This window comes from Mytilus galloprovincialis, chromosome 11 (assembly GCF_965363235.1).
Source record: "Mytilus galloprovincialis chromosome 11, xbMytGall1.hap1.1, whole genome shotgun sequence".
In the NCBI taxonomy this organism is placed as follows: Eukaryota; Metazoa; Mollusca; class Bivalvia; order Mytilida; family Mytilidae; genus Mytilus; species Mytilus galloprovincialis.
Genome location: NC_134848.1, coordinates 63716174 through 63737088, shown reverse-complemented (window position 1 = coordinate 63737088; position 20915 = coordinate 63716174). Strand labels below are relative to the sequence as shown.

At 30.7% G+C, this 20915-nt stretch overlaps 1 long non-coding RNA gene across 1 annotated transcript; it reads left to right on the top strand.

The window, feature by feature from the left end:
• Positions 1–9934: 9934 nt before the first annotated feature.
• On the top strand, positions 9935–14528 carry LOC143052600 (uncharacterized). Its single transcript, XR_012971167.1, has 5 exons — positions 9935–10468; positions 11710–11773; positions 12254–12338; positions 13079–13213; positions 13953–14528. It is a non-coding gene; the product is annotated as an uncharacterized LOC143052600 (long non-coding RNA).
• Positions 14529–20915: the final 6387 nt, after the last annotated feature.

The window sequence follows — 20915 nt, the reverse complement described above, 5'->3', positions numbered from 1 at the left end:
AATGTCCCTTTGGTATCTTTTGCTTCTCTTTCACAGGGAATGAAAAATTTTTGATAAACTACTTACTAGTTAAAGTTTATATTTTTACTGCAATAAATGAAAATGCAGGATTTCCTATACGGAATTATAATTCAATATCCAGAATTGAAATACTCTCTATCTTATATACGTATAGTTAGAAACAAAATGCTTCCTAAGAAAGATGTATTGATAATATTAATAGATTTATATATCATATATTGCTATTATATTTGTTTCTCTAATTCTTCGTCAATTTATCCCTTTCTGCACCCATTGTATAAAAAAGATTTAATCAACGTGTGGTTCGTTTGATCTCAGTACTTCATTGGTTTAAATCCGATTATGACGTCGAATTTTCTTGCTTTCCTCTGAATTTGCTATTGTGACGGCATGAAAAAAGGCGACCATGCCTGATGACGTCACATAAAAAGAACACATCTTTTGCAGATCATTCGAAAAGAAGGAATAAGTTTGCCTGCATAATGTTAGAAAATCATTAGAGAAACAGATTCCACCACCAAATCTCGTGTTATACGATATTTATCCACTCTCGACATTTAAATTTTAAATATTTAAAACGCTCGGGCAAGCCTCGCTTTTTAAATTTGAAAATTTTACTGTCTCGAGAGGATAAATATCGTATTACACTCGATGCAGTGGTAGAATCTATATGTATATAATGCTGTAAATTGAAAGTTATAAATAATAAAAAAAAAAAAAAGAAAAAAAGAATAAATGAAAATTTTACAGAACATTGTTTTTTGTTCTATAGAAAATACAAAATCAAACAATGCACATTCATACGGCTTTTTCTATTTTCTTCAATTAAAGAAGAAGCATTAAATTCCTCACCATTATAACATTTTTATTTTCATCTATAAACTGAAACTAGAAATGCTTTGATCAACTTCATAATACCGGTTTCAATTTCAACTCATAAATAAAAAGACTCACAGCACTTTTGTCTATTTGCAAAATCCTCGATGATAAAAGGAAATGTTACATCGTAGTTTATTTTTTCATTTTTACAAAAAATTTCACAAATATGAAAATAGTTCTTTTTAGAGCATTTATCAAATTTTGAATTTGTTTGGCAAAATGAAAAATGCATCGATGTGACATTTTCCATTCCAAAATTTAACAACGATATTGAAAAATGTTTAACACATTTCTTTGTTTATTCTTTATAACATATTATTAACAATTTAAAACATGTATAGATGATATCACACACAGTGCACACGTAAACATCCCTTAAAAGTCCGTCAAAAATAGTTAACCTTTTTAACTTTTTTGGATTCGAGCGTCACGGGTGAGTCTTTTGTAGACGAAACGCGCGTCTGGCGTATATACAAAATTTAGTCCTGGTATCTATGATGAGTATATTTACAACCACTGGGTCGATGCTACTGCTGGTGGAGATTTATTTCCCCGAGGGTATCACCAGCCCAGTAGTCAGCACTTTTTGTGCTGACATGAATTATCATTAATATAGTTATATTTATAAATTAACTGCTTACGAAATTTAGAATTTTTTGAAAAACTAAGGCTTTTCTTCCTCAGGCATATTTTAGCTTAGCTGTATTTGGCATAACTTTTAGGAATTTTGGTCCTTAATGCTCTTCAACTTCATACTTTATTTGGCCTTTTTAACTTTTTTGGATTCGAGCGTCACTGATGAGTCTTTTGTAGACGAAACGCGCGTCTGGCGTACATACAAAATCTAGTCCTGGTATTTATGATGAGTTTTTTTACTAAACGAAATGAATATGATAAAATCAAACAACGGAGAATTTAAAGAAAATTGTTGAGAATTTGAAAAAAAACTATGTTGAAACAAATTAGAGTTTGTTCTACCTATGGAAAAAAAATTATGCAATTGGGAGCATTTTTCAATTTTTTAACCAAATGAAAATGAAAAATGAAGCATTATTGAATTGTCGAATTATAATGTCAAAATGAAAAATGCTCCACACGGGACTTTTTTTCTAAGTTTTCAATCATAAAGGTCAAAATGAAAATGCTCCATATTGGAGCATTTTGCAATTTAATGTCAAAATGGAAAATGTTCCATATCGAAGCATTTTCAATTTTTCAATCTGAATGTCAAAATGAAAAATGCTCCATATCGGAGCAATTTTAATTTTTCAATTTGAATGCTCCACATTGCTCCACATTGGAGCATTTCATTTTTCATTTCTAAAAGTCAAATTGGAAAATCATTAAGGTGAGCAATTTATTTTTTTTCATTTTTCGATTGAGAAATAATTTTATGTGCATTTTAAACTTCAAATCTTCTAAAGAAATTGATATTTTTAAAAAGACAAATTCAAAATTATTTTTCTCTTTATAAAACAAGTTACTTTAAAAACTGAGGAGAAATTTTTTTGAATAAAAAGACAAATGTTTGGCGTAAATGTACATGGACGAAGACAATACGTGTTTTCTTTTAATAATATAAACGCGTGACATGAATTTAAATATTTCAGCTATTAAATAATATGATATTATAGATATGCAATATATTAATTCATTTCAAAGCGTTTAACATGATGAAATGCTCTTTGAAAGTGTCGTGAAGTTAAAATCATAACACCAATCTAAATATATCTAAAATAGTTTAATGCGTTTTTGCAAAAATAAAAAATAAATCTCCAAAAAATATAAGTTCGTTGAAATAATTTTTCGGTTTAATATATCTCAAATACAATTAAATGTATTCAACTGTGGGGTATATATTTTGTAAGCAAATCGTTTTATACGATGTTTTTGTTTCTAAATTGAAGTAAATGATTAAAAAAATTATGATCTGACATTTTCATATATGATACATCATCAGCCCTCGGTCAATATAAGCATTCGAGCATTTGGCTCTAGCGCTGGTATCACAAAAAAAAGCTGACAATTCATCAAAAATGAAAACTGTCACGTTAAAATCTACAACGATTATTCTTAGCAGTGGTTAAATGAAAAATAGTAAAACTCAAAATCGTTAAAACATTTTGTTTGATTGAATCTTCGAACGTTTCATGCATATGCAAAACGGAAAAAATTAATATAAATTAGTAATAAGATAATTTTCAGAATAATCCCATGAAGAAAGCCATTTTCTGTTACGTGTTTGTTATAAACTATCTTATCCATCATCAACTAAATATAACACAAAAGGAACATTCATTTCACGACATTTGGTTTTAGTTTTTAATAACATATAACATATTTGTTTTTAATTTTTGTTATAGAAGTTTTACTTATTTATTTGATACACTGGATGAGTATTTAAAACATAAAATGATACAACATTTCTCCCGTACGTATTTATTAAAAAGAATGTATGAATAGTGTTACAACATTGTGATGGTACTGCCTATATATAAGGTACAGAGCTACTGCAATAAGTAATTGTGTTGTACACTGAAGAACTCGAAATACCAAATTTCTCTGTATTTTGTTTACCAACAGGTTCCAATTCGAAAATTTGACAAACCCAGGAAATAATTAAGAATGATATGATACTTAGGATGAATGAAGTTTATAAAAAGTAAAATAACAAAAATACCGAACTCCAAGGATATTCAAAACGGAAAGTCCCTTATCAATGGCAAAATCAAAAGCTCAAATACATCAAACGAATGGAAAATAACTGTCATATTCCTGACTTGGTACAGGCATTTCCTTATGTAGAAAATTGTGGATTAAACCTGGTTTTAAAGCTAGCTTAACCTCTCACTTGTATGACAGTCGCATAAAATTCCATTATATTCAAACGGACATAATAGGTAAAGTGCTGTTTTCATTTTTAACAGCACTGGGTCGATATCGCTGTTGTTAGACTATCAGGATACCATCAGCTCAGTAGTCAGTACTTCGGTACTGATAGTCAATTCCCATGCTTGTTTGATCAATTCTTCTTTCGGTTTTAAAACCAAATATTAAATTCTTAACAAAAGGCGGTCAAATATCAGTTTTTCTTTTCTTCTATCTATGATTTGCTACCAAAAACATATACACGGTTGTAAACTTACTCTATAAATTGGAACTAACACAGAATGTATAAATGTATAATAAGACGTTTGATAGTGATACTCCATGGTTTCATAAGCTATTAACAATACACACCTTAGTGTCATTATTGCAGCACTAAGTTGTATTGTTAACAACTATTAAATGGAAAATGGGAAGTTGACAATTTGATACTTAAAATCATTACGTTTGTCATAGAGTGTAAAAACCATCATAGTTTTGAAAACAGAATATTGTTCCCGTATGTTGTTTATATATTCTTTATAACAATCGATAACACTATTTGTTATTTAAATTTGTCTTTGGTTGTTAGTGTAATTGACGAATGCCTCACATCTCACTGTATTCAAACACACTATTGGCAACTGTGCATACTTGATCGACATTTGTAACCTGATACTTTCACCTGCGTTCCATATTTTATTAGGAATGTAGATCGTCCGATAGAAAATATCTTCGCATCTTCTATATCTTTATATTTTCGTTAACTGTTCCTAACTTAATAACTCCTAACATAAGAATCCTGAAATTTGATTTGTTGATAGATGGTGTATTTGTTGTGTATTTTTATCGTAACGTTGGGTATTGTTCATATTTCAGCACCGCTGGAGTATATGCACACGGATTATATCTTTTCTACCTTCTCTGCCTTGGTATTAGCCATACATATATGCAGTGTTTACGCTTCACCGAGATGCACAATAATTTATGTGGTTTATTAAATGCCAAAGATTTCGCTAGAGTCTTCGAACGACGTAATCATTTATCTAAACTTCGAATGTTTAACTTGATAATCGGTATGACAAAACAGATATCGTGTGCAGGAGGTGTATTTGGATAATATATACATTTGTAACACTTTGGAATCATTTTACTTTATTCACCTTCCAAAGAATGCTTTGTACATTCTTAACATTGATTTGCAAAGATACAATATGATGAATAAAAGTAATGAAAACAACTTTATAAAAGCATCTGACGTACCAAATGATAGCCTAGTGTTTGATAAGAGGTTGTTTTCGGAATAGAAATTATAAGTCTGCTGTTTGCAACATCATTTTTCTTTGTAATAAGTACTTTTTCATTTCTTTTGTCGTTTTCACTATGAACGCTATTCATGTCCCGGTAAAATAGAACAAACAAGCAAGCAGCACATATGTGTTGCAAAATAGTTTCTTACATAGCTGTAAAAAAGGCGGAATATCCAAAATGATATCCAAACTCATATCGACATACAACTGTCTACAAAACACACACATAAACAAACAGCTTCAGACTGATATCAAGTGATCCGGAAAGGTGAGCAGATCCTGATCCCGTTTTTGCACCCTTCGTATTGCTAATGCAAATATAGATTCGGTGATAATTTTCATTCGTTGTTGTCGCAATCGAGGAAAGAGAACGGACTGTGGATAGGACTATTGAAAATATCCGTCGTCATCAGTGATAAATGCATTCAATTTTAAATTATGTAAAAAATGTAAAATATTAACAAAGTTATTCTGGCATCGATATAATGCTTAACATGCATCAAAACTGTGGAGTAAAGTAGAGCTCTTTTTAAATTTTTTTTTTTTTGACTTAAAAAAATTGTGAAATTGAAATAATAGGGCATAATCTTTCTCACAGCAGTAGAACCTTTGTTTGCACTGCTAAACTGACGGGAAAATCCATAAAATCCAGAGAATAAACAGTTACAGTTTGTAGGGATACTAATCTGTACCTTTGCAGTTTATTTCTTTGCGTATACGCTTGTATCATTCTAGTGATGAGGTCATAGAATTTGTGGTATTTAGAATTTAAAAGTACTACTAGGCTAGAATGAACCATTTAAAAATTATTTATTTTAATATTATTGAATTTATACAAATGCATTTAGAAAACACGTTTCATCGAATCAATTGGGCTTGAATTTAAACATTTGGAAGACCATTCAAAAAACAAAGCTGTACAGCTTTATAAAACCAAACATTTCGATAAGCTGTGCTAAATACGGCTAGAACATTTTGATACATTTTCTTGCAATATGAATAAAAAACGGGTAGTTCAATCAACCCACAAGAAGGGTATTCCAGAATCTTATATATTTGTATTCAAGGCTGAAATGTGTGAATCTTAAATTTTTGTTGAGTTGAATAGTATTGCAGAAAAGAAGATAAATCATGTAACACATTTATCAGACTTTTAGTAACGACAAAAGTAACATGCCTTATGACGATAGTTTATTCGTTGCCTTGCACATTAATACTTAGCATTGAATTGTTATCAGGTGACGTAACCAACCAAGAAAGTACACATTTGACATTTTGTTTCACTAAGTTTAGTTACAACAACAACTGCAAATTTCTAAAATGACTATCAAACTAGAACGTTTGGAAGATCATAAATATCATTATCAATCAGTACACATGCAACTGATTTGATGTAAAGACCTCAAAAACAGTCTGAGAAAAGCAAGACTAATTCGCGATTTATCTTCAAGATTTCTCGAGTAATTAGCGAAAATAAATCGCTCGCGAACATATGTTGGTTTACAGTATTTCGTACAATATGTGATTCTTACGGTATGCGTACATATCACGTACTCGGTCAATCATCCCTTTTATCTTTTTCTTATTTTTCTTTGTTCTAAGTACTGATCAGATGACTTCGTCCATTTTTAACTTATGTCTACAGTTAATTCTAACGTTGCACTATTGCACAATTGTCCGTAAATTGCACAAACAAATGGGGAAACCAGCCTCATTCTGACATTTATTATCCTTTTGTAAGTTGTATCGATCTGATGCCTTTTTCAACTGTGTACTACAGTTTGTTCTAATGTTGTACTGTTACATAACTTTACCGATTAAAGATGCGGGTTGATGGCTGACAACAAGTTGAGCCCCAAATTATTTCATGTCATTTTCCAAGGCCAAGAGCTTGAAGTATTTGCTTGCTGTGTTTCATTATTTCCTTTGTTTAATTCATTTTAAAAGAAATCAGGTAACTAGTTTCCACTTTTGAATGTATTCACATCTTATCATCCTTTTATCATCATACGGGTATTGGTATTACGTTTTGTTGAAAATTATATAAGGCTTGCAGTTGTTTCATCTTCATCACATTTATTTTCAAATTCAGTATGTTCTTATTGTCTCCTACAGTCTACCTAAAATATTTTAGTATAAACGAGGATTGCAAGGCATTTATTTAGAAAAATACTTAAAAACTTTTTGACATGTGACTGTTCTCACTCTCCATTTGTGTACAACCCCTCTGGCCATGTAACGAATGGTTATCTAAACATTTTTCAAAATGAACATCGCCGGAAGATAATTATTAAGTTTCACTTTCACAATTCATACAAGATGGTCTTCCCTTACATATACTAGAAGCTGACGTTGTGCATTTCATTGATTTTATTTACTGTTGCAGTTTTTTTCTATTTGTACAATTATGTATCTTTTAGACGTTGCCAGGTATTTACGCATCCGGCTTTCCAAATTTTGGCTTTTGGCGTTCCTGATGCAGGTTGGTCCAGATGGGCGCTTCAGAAGCATGTTTGTATAGTGTAGAGAACTCGTGTATTTGTATTTTACTGATTTTTTCTTTTATCGGGAGCGTTTGTATATGTTATTAATTCCAACTATACTGTACTAACCTACTATCTACTATCTACTACACAAACTGTTTTGTTTGTTACAATCTTTGTAAGATTTAATTGAATGTTTAATTGGATATATGTTTACAAAATATTGACTCCCGGGTCGCAATTATTGTCATGTTAATAAACTGGCTGTTTGGAATGCTCACACATTCTTTTCTATATAACGTTACTATATACAATTGTCATACAAGTGGTAAATTTAGCTAGGTACCAAGCCATGTTTCTTTGGAAAATGATTGTAGCAAGTCAATAATATGACAGTTGTTTTCGACAGTTGAAGTCGTTCTGTTGGTTACTATTCTCGAGCGTTTGGTTATGTCAGTTATTATGGAGTACCCCTTTTTTGAATTTACCTTGGAGTTAGTTTCTTTTAAATTTGTATTTTAACATCTTTGTCCTGTTGCCTTTAATAGTTAGTTTTTTTCATTAGCAATCATAAGTGCATAAGTCTGCAATTTGACTGAAAGACTGAACATGACTTCATAATATATTGTTGAGACACTTCAGATGATATTAAGATCAAAATAAGTTTAAAGACTAACTTTCATTTATTGGTGTCTGCAAGCTAGCATTAGTATTAAAGACTTTGTCATCTATGTTATAACATTATAGCATATTTTGGTGTAACAACAATAGTTGATTTAAAACACATATTTTTTTTATATATATTTCTTATTTTATAGGGAAACAACCCACTCCATTTTGCAAAGAGCATGAAGGCTGTTAAAACTTTACTTGAGCTTGGTCTCAGTATAAACAGTACAAATGCAAAAGTAAGTCTTTATCTGACGACAACCTTTAATATTTCAGAGGATATAACCTTCGTCAGGAACACTCATACCCAATAATTTGAAAGCCAAAGGTGCATACATTTTTTTGAATACCTCGGTGTACGTAGTAATATTTAGTTTATCTGCACATTTGCAAACCACGGAAAGCCCTTTGTGATGCGGCTTCTCAAGTAAGAAAATCTTATTTTCAATCAAAAAGTTCTTAGCAAATTCAGTACTTTGTAAACATTTAATAATTACAGTTTTTTACGTCTTATCTCTATATGGTCTTCTGCACCTTAAATCAACAAAAATGGCTAAGCTCAAACACTTGTTAAAACTAGCAACATGTCCAATATCACTGCAATGAGATTTTGTGTTTACAATTTATATTTGAGTACCTCACAATTAGGTTTATGAGGAAAATTAATTGATATTGAAAACCACAGTTCCGATTTTTCCAAATATTCCTGTGTGATCTTCTTCGGTATGACGTTCTACATAAATCTGAATATTATTATAGAAAAACACCGGATATGGGGTATTCATCCATGACACAAAATTTAAAAGCCGTTTTTTTTGGTGGGGTTTGTCTTGTTCAGTCTTTAGTTTTCTATATTGTGTTCTGTATAATAATATTTGTCTTGTGACATTTTCAAAATGTTTTCATGGCATTGTCAATTTTTTTTTTAGACTTAGGAGTTGAATATTGGTGTTTTCGCCTCTTTTGTTAACAAAACATATTCATCGATCGATACAGTGGATACCGGTCTTTCATATAAACTAATAGGGTTGTTTTCTGTAGTTATTAAAAAAATATTGAGAGAAACTACATTTTCAATTTGGAAATTTATTCCTCTAGCGGGAATGTTTAAGTCATGTAAAGGGAGTGTATTAATTTAATAACAATGGTATTGTGACAAGTGTTGATAATAATCCAGCAAAAGTGTGATTCGACAAATAAGTTATCAAAAAGTAACAATCGAATAGTAAAGTGAACTGAAATAAAATGCGGAAATAACGTTGAAAACACACAACTCGGGCAAGCAATGAGACTTTGTATTCTATACATAAGCAGTTGAGTGAAGGTCCCTTTAATTCGGAATACCGAGGTTATGTATGGAAAAAAAACTATATTTATTATCAGTGTTGTCTTATCATGCATGATAATTCAACAAGAGAAAAAGTTCATCAACAAGAGGTTAAATTTGACAAAAACGCATTATAGGGAGCAATCTATACATAGTATGATGAAATGAGGATATATATACAATGACAAAACACAATTTTTGCAAATATTAGTAAGATATCGCCATTACGTCATTAAACAAGCGTATTAATTGATTGAGATAATGTAAATTTGTTTTAAGGTATCCGACCCATAATAAAGATTTACGGAAAATTTTCCCGAGTTTACCGAGGTGTAAATTTTTCAAGACCTCGGTATTTTCCGCCTAGTAAGCGAAAGTATAGTTATTATTTTTAAAATGACGATTAAAATATCAGAAAGGTTTAATTGAAGTATATTTTCATTAACTATAGAGTAAACGCTCATTTTTTCTATAAATTGTCCAATTTTGACAATCCGGAAACAGAAGTTATGGTAAACAAATATGGACGACTCGGTCGGCTGCCAAGACAGACGAAGGCGTTTTACCAAAAAAAGTACGCCGATTTAAGTCTCTTCGTCTTATCGTGATGCGGAAATAATGTGTGCAGTTTGGATGCAATTGGTTGTCAAATATGTTGTACCGGCATAGGAAGATTCGTTGATAGAAGGAATGTAAACACATCACGCACTTGTCCTTTTTATCTGGCGATCTGCCCTGGGAGACGATTTGAATGGATCGTTCATTTTTATGTTTTAAAGTTCTGTATTCATATGTTAAGTGTATATCTGGATGGAATTGAACCGACTTTCTTATGGTTTCTAACATGAAGAAACTAGTAAACCAAAGGCCAAGCTGATGCCAAGCTTCAGTGTAAAACTTTGAGCAGGTGCCAGGTAATTTGCATTTACAAATCCAAACATTTTAAAACTTGAGTTGGACAACATTGTCATGTTAATTATGCCCCACGACACCAGCTAGTCTGACAAAACAGCCGTTAGATGCCATAGTGTTCTAAACTAGATACATGTATGAAAAAAATGATTATTTAAAAAATAATCCAGGTCGGTCAGTTTATATGTTTGTAATAATTTAGGAACAAACACCCAAGTCAAGGCAAAAAACAAATACAAACATATTGATAACAATTGCAAAAAAGCATTGAACAAAAGTGCAGTAGAATTAAATAGGAAAACATGCATGCTATCAGATAATTGAGGGATTCAAGCCAAGGCTACCCTTCAACATGATCAAAAGTTGAATTGCCATGGTACACATACAATGTACATGTATGATCATCATGTAACATGAACCATCAATGGCTGTTAGACTTGTCACGTGACATTGACACAGACACTGCCACAACACTAATTAATTGATACATGTATATACTTAGTAGCATGACTATATTAATATATTTGATAATATCCATCTAAAAATCATCTAATAATTTAATCAGTATTTGATTAAAAGTCAAATGCTCATGTACATGATGTACATGTAGGATACAAAGAAACATAAATGAAGAGCAAACAAACAATTGACCGTCCATACATGTATATATCTGGGAGTTTTTTCTGTTTCATTTCTATGAATGTAAGAAGAAGTTGATACTTTACATGTACAAAACAATGTACATGTACTTCCCATTTTAATGTGATATATGTATACATACTATACTTAATTTTTTTTATACAATACATGTAACTAGTCGAAAAATTTAAATACAGACAAATATTCAACGACTGAGCCAATAAGACACAAGTTCACCAAGGTGCATTGTCCCTGTTCAGCGTTGTAAGGTCACAAGTTGTAAAGCTTTTCAATATTTGAATTCTTTGATTATTTATTCTTTTTATTACATCATGTACATGTACATTGGCAAATAACATTTTTATAACAAATATTATTTTATTATAAAATGTATGTGTTTTTTAATATATGTCCAGTTTTCACTTTATTATATTTGGTAAGAAAATTTGTATTACAAACTAACAAACATCATTTGTACATACATACATGTACAAATGATGTACATGTACATGTACATTGTACTGCTACATATATACATTCCTTATCTATGTGCTATCTAAATGAAGAACATTTTTCTAACAGAAATTTATATTTCATTTTTTAGAGAAACCATTCTTGTTAACGATGTGACATTAATCCCTCCAAACCTACAAAACACAATTGATTAGGTAAGTTGCAGATTATCTGAGATATTTTTGATTATCATCCCAAGAAATGTAGAATACATGTATAACTCTTCTTTCATTTATATGATCATGAAGATACATGTACCTTGAATGTAATTTGTACAGTTCTATATGTATTTCTGCCATCTGTCACTGTTAATTTAAATGTACATTAGGGGTCAGTAAATAATCAAAACATGATACATGTATAAAGACTAATCGTGTGTATTTTCATTAACTAATACACAGGTTTTTTTTTGTGTTCAGATTGATAGCAATTTTGTTGTCAATTGTTGTAGTGTCATTGATAAATGAATGGAATAAATGGTTGTACATTTGTACCTAAAATTATTTGAAACATGTCTGAACTTAACTTATATGTAGATACAATTAACATTGTATAACCAATTTTTATTTACATTTGTATATCTATATGTACATGATCAATGTATCAATGATGACAAGGAACTTTTTAAATTTCAGAGATGCTAATTAACCTTGTTAATGACTGTGGAGAACTTATGCTACATTTACCTAATACACAGACAAACACAGATGCCGGGCATAGGTAATAAATAGAGCAGTTTTCTAAGATACATGTTCGTGTTAACATGTTATACATGTATCATGTATATTATATGCCTTGTCTTTAAAAAGATAGATATGAAACATGAACACATATGTACATGTTCCATGTTTACATGTATTAGAGAGTTATCTAACCTGTTTAAAAGCTGATAACTACTTAGTACTATCAAAATTTTAGTCTATTTGTTTCTCTATTTGTCCATGATTTATCTTATAATGGATAGAGTTTGAAAATTAAATCTATAAAGTTGGATGAAATATTCATAATGCTTGCATAGGTACAAAGCCATTTTTAAAATAAGATGTGGTATGATTGCCAATATGAAAACTTTCCCCAATACACGTACTTCACATGACATATAAAAGAACCACTTTAAGTCACCATACAAGCTTACACAATAAGACAAACCCATACTACATAATCAGCTATAAATTTAAATAATTCAAAGGAGAAGACTAAATACAACTACTGAATTATTGGTTATACAGCATTAAAATACAACTACTGAATTATTGGTTATACAGCATTAAAATACAACTACTGAATTACTGGTTCCTGACTTGGGACAGGCACATACAGAATGTAGCAGGGATAAACTACATTTAGATGTAATTTTATTAAAAAATTACCCATTATCAAACTAAAAATGCCTATTACTAAGTGAACTCAGATTATTCTGCTGTTTACATATTTGTTAAACTATAATTTGATTCTTGTAGAAATTAGCATGTGAGATCAAGATGCAGATATATCCACCAGATACCAAATGCCACACCAAAGCAGACATTTTCAAATGTTGAGGGACCTATGAATACATCTACATCCTTCATTGTAATGGACTTTGAACTGATTGAGTATGTTAGCTAACATTTAATCAATTATGTTTGAACAGTGCTACACAACAGCCTGGGTGGATTTTGCTTTTTCCACCAGCCCACTCCAGCTATAATCTCTTTTTTGTTAAAATATTGATATCTAATGCTTATCTGCTTTTTTCCATTGATTGTACTTGAAAGTCTTTTAATTAAACAAAAGAAATTGCATGCCCACTCCTATGGGTGGGCAGAGTTGACAAGCTAGAAAGTTTGCCCACTCCCACTGTGAACGGTCGGACAAAGCAAAATCCACCTGAGCTGTAGTGTATATTTTGAAAGTCAATGACTTCTATTAAAAAAAAGAAATCTAGAACTTTACAATCTTTTTTTTAATACCCCTATTTATAAACAAAAGAAGATGTCATATGATTGCCAAAGATACAACTCTCCACAAGAAACCAAGTGACACAGAAATTAGCAGCTACAGGTCATTGTAAGGCCTTCAACAATGAGCAAAGCCCATACCGCATATTCAGCTATAAAAGGCACTGAAATGACAAATGAAAGATTATGCATGGTGGGGGTGAAATAAAAAGTGTCTTCTGACCCCCTCTCCCCCTACATTTATTTCTGGAACATCCCTCAGTGTTGTAACACATATACACATTTGGTAGTCAGATTGCTTTCAACCATATACTATAGTGATATTTTTCTTCTTCAGAATGCTAAATTTAAAAGTTTTAATTAATTTGTGATGAATTTTCTTTTTTACTTCCAGTTAGGCAAGATGTTATCTCTCATATCAAAGAGATAGAATATGAAACTGGCAGCCAGTATTGATAAAATGTGGTTCTAAAAGCTCCAATGCCATCAGGGGCTGAAGACATAACAGGAACTGTGTGGGATTTGACCAACCTTAGACTAAAGAGAAAAGTTGTTGCTGCATTACAGATATTTTGAACTCAGCAATTTTTATTTATGTTTTTAATGTTAATTCTCTCTCTTATGAATAATATGATATCTATACTTGCAATGAGCATGAATTGAAAGTTCCTCATGTCTGTAAAACTGTTTTCCCTTGACATTGACCACATTTCATGGATCGGTGAAAAAATGTACCCATGGTCAAGTCCATGTATCAGATTCAAAAAGCAATAGGTCTGCTTAATTTGGTATACTGTATGATTGATCCTGATCTCATTGTCATGGTTTATTGATCAATGTTAATATTCAAAAGATTTAATATTGATTGTCCATTGTGTATATAGATATGATAATATTTATTTGTATCCTTTGAACCATCATGACCATGTTATACTTTCATGATAATGTACAAATAAATATTGAAATGTGATAGAGTTTATTAATATCATTGAAGAAGATTATTTCTATTATTTATTATGTGCATGAAGTAGGATAAACACTTTCTGAAATATTTCATGGGAGATAATTAACCTAACTGAGTTCAATGTTGAACAGGAATGATGGGGTATTTTTTAATGAGCTCTAGTTAATGCTGGTGTGAAATATAAGAAAATGCATCCTCAGTCTGAGCCCTAATGCTGTCATGTGATGTCTGGTGTTGCACATTGGACAAAATCGAAAACATGTAGCAAAACTATAAATATTGTCCAACATGTTTAACCCAGCCACATTATGTATGTATGTGTCTGTCCCAAGTCAGGAGCCTGATATTCAGTGGTTGTGGTTTGTTTGTGTGTAAAATATTTGTTTTTTGATCATTTTTTTTAAAAATAAGGCCGTGAGTTTTCTCGTTTGAATTGTTTTACATTGTCATTTAGGGCCTTTTATAGCTGGCTATGCGGTATAGGCTTTGCTCATTGTTGAAGGCCGTACAGTTACCTATAACTGTTAATTTCTGTGTCATTTTGGTCTCTTGTAGAGAGTTGTCTCATTGGCAATCATACCACATCTTTTTATTATATACTTTTGAAATATGAACAAAAAGGAGAGAATTTTGATATTTCAGGTCCTAACATTACCTTGACCTTTGAACTTTTGACCTCAAGGTTGAAGCTAATCCTTTATCTAATGCATATCATAAAGTTATCATAATTAACAAATGTAATGAAAGATTATAGTACATAAAGGTAAGTTTACTGTAGAAAATTGAACAAAAAAGGAGGTCATTGTCTAATTTAAGCTCCTAAGATTACTTGACCTTTTGACCTGTTGACCCCTAAAGGTTGAAACCAAACCATGATCTTTTGAATATCATCAAATGGTCTTTATTTACAAAGGTTGTGAAGATTATTAGACCAATAGGTAGATACACTTTTGAAAATTTAGCAAAAAAGGAGATTTTTGTTGATTTTAGCTCCAAAAATGACCTTTTCCTTTGACCTTTTGAACTTTACATGTCATAAATATCATAGTTTATTCTTATTATAAGATTATATGAAGTATGGTAAATTTTGCTAAAGATTTACATAAATTATACCAAAAAACATCAGAACAGGGATACCAAGTCTCCATTTACGAACTGTGACCTTGACATTCTAAATCAAAATTTCTCGAAATTGGTACGGTAAAAGTTTCTAAAATTTTTTTTTAGGATGGAACAATATGTAAAGTTAATTTAAATGTCATTTTTTAATGCTCTGCTAAAACATTCACTTTTGAACTAGTGAAGATATAAAATTGACAAATTTTATACTTTTCTCCTTTTTCTATTATTAGTAACAATAACACAGTTCTAAAAATAGAATAGCAAAAAAACAATTTATTTTTTATGTTTAATTTTACAAGGTTACATGTAAGGTTCCTTTTAAAAGATAGATTAGTAAATTATACTATATAGATTTCTTAAAATTACATACTATTTGAACCCCTTATTTGGCATTTGAGGACAAAAAAGGGGGGCACTGTAACTCAGCTCTGCTGTTAACCTCAAATATTTTGCGGATTTTTATTTCATAGTAAGAACTCTTAGACCCCCCTACTTACAATCCTTGATAAAAATGTAAATTATTTTGCTTGTTGTATATTGGCTAATTATGGGCCGAATACCTTAATATCGAGATCGATTGACAGCTTTAATGATTTCTCACGATTAGGTTTATGACGAGTTCATTATTGGTGTCAAAGAAACGAATACGATCTTGTATAAGTTGATACGACGGTTGTATTTTAATTTGGCAATAGTTCGCACAAGATTCGTTCTTACTACTGTAAGATTTTTAGAAGTACATTTTTATCCACGGTCACTTTTCAACTATTGTTTTTATCAATAAACCTGTTAACGAATTTTGTAAAACATAAATCTAACTATAACTTGAAATTTACCCTTAAGCAATCTCTCCATACATTTATAGTCTGCAATAATAGTAATTTGGATGTTTAACGTCCTACAAAAGAACTAAATATTCCAAGACGGCGATCCTTTTGCAGATTTTTATTTGAATTATGTTTTAGGAAATGACCGTTCTTTTTTTTAAGGGGGCATTGTTTTTCTCTCGTGACAAACCTTTTTTCCCCCGACTGAAACAAAACAATAAACCAAGCTATATCTCAATAGCATACAGTAATTAAAAAATCATTTCGAAACGCAATCCACGAAAAAAGATAAATGGTCGGTGTTTTATTGAACTTTTGAAAATTCACCCTTACCACAAATAAGACAACAGTAGTCAAAGGGCGATCTACCTCGAAATTTTCTGGTAATAAGTGCACAGTTTCGAAGTAAAGCACAACATCTTGTCTTTGTTTGCTATTTATTGGCATAAAAAATTAAAGCACTATATATCAGAGAATCGTTTTATAAGCGATAACCTCATCAACATGGTAGAAATGAACTAAATTAAAGAATTTCTTACCTTGTTTATTTTTTTTCTCCTTTCTCACCGCTTTGTTGGTATCCAATTTCCGGTGGCGATGATTCACAGTGCGTTGGATTGTTTCACATTCATTGTAAGCATTTAAACATTAAACAAAATAATTGGTTAAAATTCAATGGTAGAATTGTTTTTCATAAATACTTCCGAAATATCAAATTAAATACGGAGGCACAAGCCGTATTTTCTTGAAAAATAATAATAAAACAACCCCGAAAAAAACTAACACAAATTGTCGTATCAATTTCAATATAATTATCTTCCCTTGATTTTAAAAGGAATTTTTCTGAAATTCTTAAATACACTAAACAACATTGACCTTTTTGCTAGTTCAACCTTAAAATTTCGAGATTTGGATGTTTAAGTTGTATATTGAATGATACATTGTTAAATATTTTTTAAACACAAACATTATTTATGCTATATGCACAGAAGGGTTCTCAGAAAAAGATATCCGATCTACCTTAAAGTCATTTTTTGTAGTTTTAAATACGCAAGAATTGTGAATTTTTAATTTTCAACAGATTTTTTTTACTTTGTTTGAAATTACAAATATGTTTTATCAAATTGAATTGTTCGTGTGTTTGTGAACTTGCACATTACAAATGTCAAATTATATTTAAACTTGCATAGAATTTTGTTTTGTCAAAAAATTTCAAGGAAAAATATTTGTTTTCATGTTAAAAAAGAGAATCAAACAATTTTCAGATTGTAATATTTCATTTCATGATCTAAAGAATATTTTTTCTTTTCCGTTTTGTATGATACCGACATTTCAAAACGATATGATACCAATTATTAAACGTTTAAAAAGTGTACAACAACATACATTTATTTAGTAGTATTAAAACTAATATTGAGTAAAAAAACCAAAGAGCAATCGAGAATAAGATTCATCACTAAAAACAACTAGATGCAAGATGGTTACGTATTCTTTTCTGAAATTCTGAAAACTATGCAAACTGAACATCATCTAGTCAAGAATTAATTTTTTTTTTAATTATACAAACTAGATATCAACATAAAATTCTGAATAACCTAAATAAAAATCAATATAGTACTAACAAGGAACATGAGTACAATAAAAGAGAAAACAAACAAAAAGATTGAATTAATACATCATGAATGAAATACCCTGGGTACATGTATCTATTAATTGTTTATCAACAAACTTATACATCCCAAATGTGCTTCTATGATTGGAATTACATACTGTGAATTACATGTTGTCATTGACTTACTCTAATGCCAATGTTATTTCATATTCTTACCCTTAATCAGTCCCAAGAGATTCACTGTTCCCTTGAAAAAGTCGCGGTATGGTCAATAAAAGGAATGCAGTCAAATCAGATCTGCCTTTTGGTGATCGGGAGATCTCAAGATTCGACTTAGGAAAGTTCCGGTGTTTAAAAAAAAAAGAAATATAAGGTGGTGTTTTGCCTGGATTAACAGTCTGATATATTTTTTTCATTCATATCATTTCATTTTTTCGAGTCACGGAGACCTCTAAAGAAATTGTCAAGATCCTCTGACAATTTGAGCTCATCGATTATACAGACATATGGTAAAAACTGAAACGTTTCGAGTGCATTGGTATGTAGGCCTCCTCTTTCAAAAGATGATTGATTATATTCAGTCTTAAAGTTGTTATTCACGGTTCGTGGTTTACATTTGATGGGTCGTCTATCTTTTTAAAAATTGTTTGTTTGCAATACTACATGTATCAATATTACAGAGTAAACATTGCTAAACCCTTTCCAATCCCGACTTTACACGCATTGTATCATGGCGATATTTATTTTCCTGAATCTATTCTAATTTTATGTTATCTGAATTCATCTTGTGAACATAATATGAAGCGTTTAATTCTAACATACAAAGAAATGCATCTATAGATTCTGTGGAACATTGAAATAGGGGTGGTGTCATCAGCATATTATGATATCAAAAAATCTCTGAGTCTTCAATGGTATTACCTTCATTCATTTTCGTTTTTTTCTAAGCAATACCCTTAACATGTCAGCACATACATGTAACAAAAAAATACGGGGAAATTAAAGATTCTATTGACTGCAACAACTCAGAACTTTAAAAAAAATGAAAGTAGTTAACGCTGATTTGGTGTTTATGTAGAAAGTTTAATCCAATGTTATAAAATTTCTAAAGTGACATATGGGCGTGATTGTATTCAATTTTATCATTTTTAGGGTGACACGCCTTTACATCGAGCAGCCCACAATTGTATAGTGGAAATGGTGAGAGGTTTACATTGTCTAGGTGCCAATATTTTAGAAAAAAATAACAAGGTTAGATTTTTCAATATAAATTAATACTGATTCATGTAAATCATAATCATGTTTATATAAACTTTGTGTTTTATGACTGTGGCCCAAAATGATAATCCATGTAAATCCTTATCATATTTATCTAGACTTTGTGTTTTACGACTGTGGCCCAAAAATACTTTTATGGCGTAAGTATGGGAAATTGAGTTGATCTTCTTCCCTTGTTATTTTATATGTATCTGTCAGAATTTAATTGTTTTAAACAGTGTTGTATTTAAAATTAAATAAGAAGGGAAGGATCGAGTTGAAGTGAGAAAACAAAACATGTTCTCCTTGTTTCCCCAACATTGTTCATCTAATGAGACTTGTATGATTAAAAATGCTACAATACATAATAAAACGAAAAATAATATATATTTGGGTTGGATGGCCCAAAGTTTATTACATATTTTTCAATCAGCACCTTTACCTAGCGCAAATTTGTCTTTTTTTGGTATAAAACCCGTAAAAAACGAAAAGAATGTTTATGTCCTGTGTAAAATATATTTTTTACAGGTGACTGCAAATGATATTGTTTCTTTGTTAAAGGCTAGCTATAATAATTTCATAGAACGACATAGTGATGTCGTTATTACGAAATGTTATGTCGAAATTACGACAAAGCGATGTCGTAATAACGACATGTTATGTCAAATTACGACATGCATTTTTACGACATAATTTTTTTTGAATGACCCTTATCGGCTGCCGTATGGTAGAGTATGAATAACGTAATGAACCAATATGCATGCCTATAATTCAATTCAGTTATTCAACAAAATTACGTTCCTTTTAACTTTCAGTTTTGATCACATGCATATTTCACAAGTCTTTTGTATATCCGAATGAATACTGTTTGTACTATGCGCTTCTTAATCACAAATTCATTTTTTATGCAAGTACATCGTTAGGTATTTATCTGATCAAATATTAGATATTTCTGAAACTTCATAATGTGAAAAAAGGATTTAATACTCTTCTTAGCATTTTAGACCATCCCCAGTTTAAAGTAGTGTTCGCTTTTTCATTTCGGTTTAGTGTTAAGTGGACTGTTCAGCTTTTTTGTAATGGTAATAGTGGTAATGGTGGTGACTTTCTGCATTATAATTGTCATCTTGATATCTTTTTCCTATGTTTTCAAACAAGGAATGAATAATCTGTGTGTTTAAAGCTCGGTGATCAATGAAATAAACCACGGGACTTAATAACGTGTTTTGTGGAAAAGTCGAAAAGGTCTCTATGCCTGTTTCGCTTTATTCTCTCCATCTAAATGTCCATCCATACATTTCTTCATTTGAGTGAAAGTTAAGAATTTCCAACTGCACCTATGATGTTGTACTTGAAAGAATTCTATTAAAGATTAACAAATTCAAACAGGGTAAAATAGGAAGCATTTCAAAATTCTCATAACAGCCTTTAAACTGTCATTCTAATTTTTTTTACGATTGTCCCTTTAATCATGGATACCTTTGAAATAATTATCTTGTCAACTTAAATGAGACATTTATTGCAGAAATGAAACCACAAGAACAAAATATAGGACGCAATGCATTAATTTAGTAT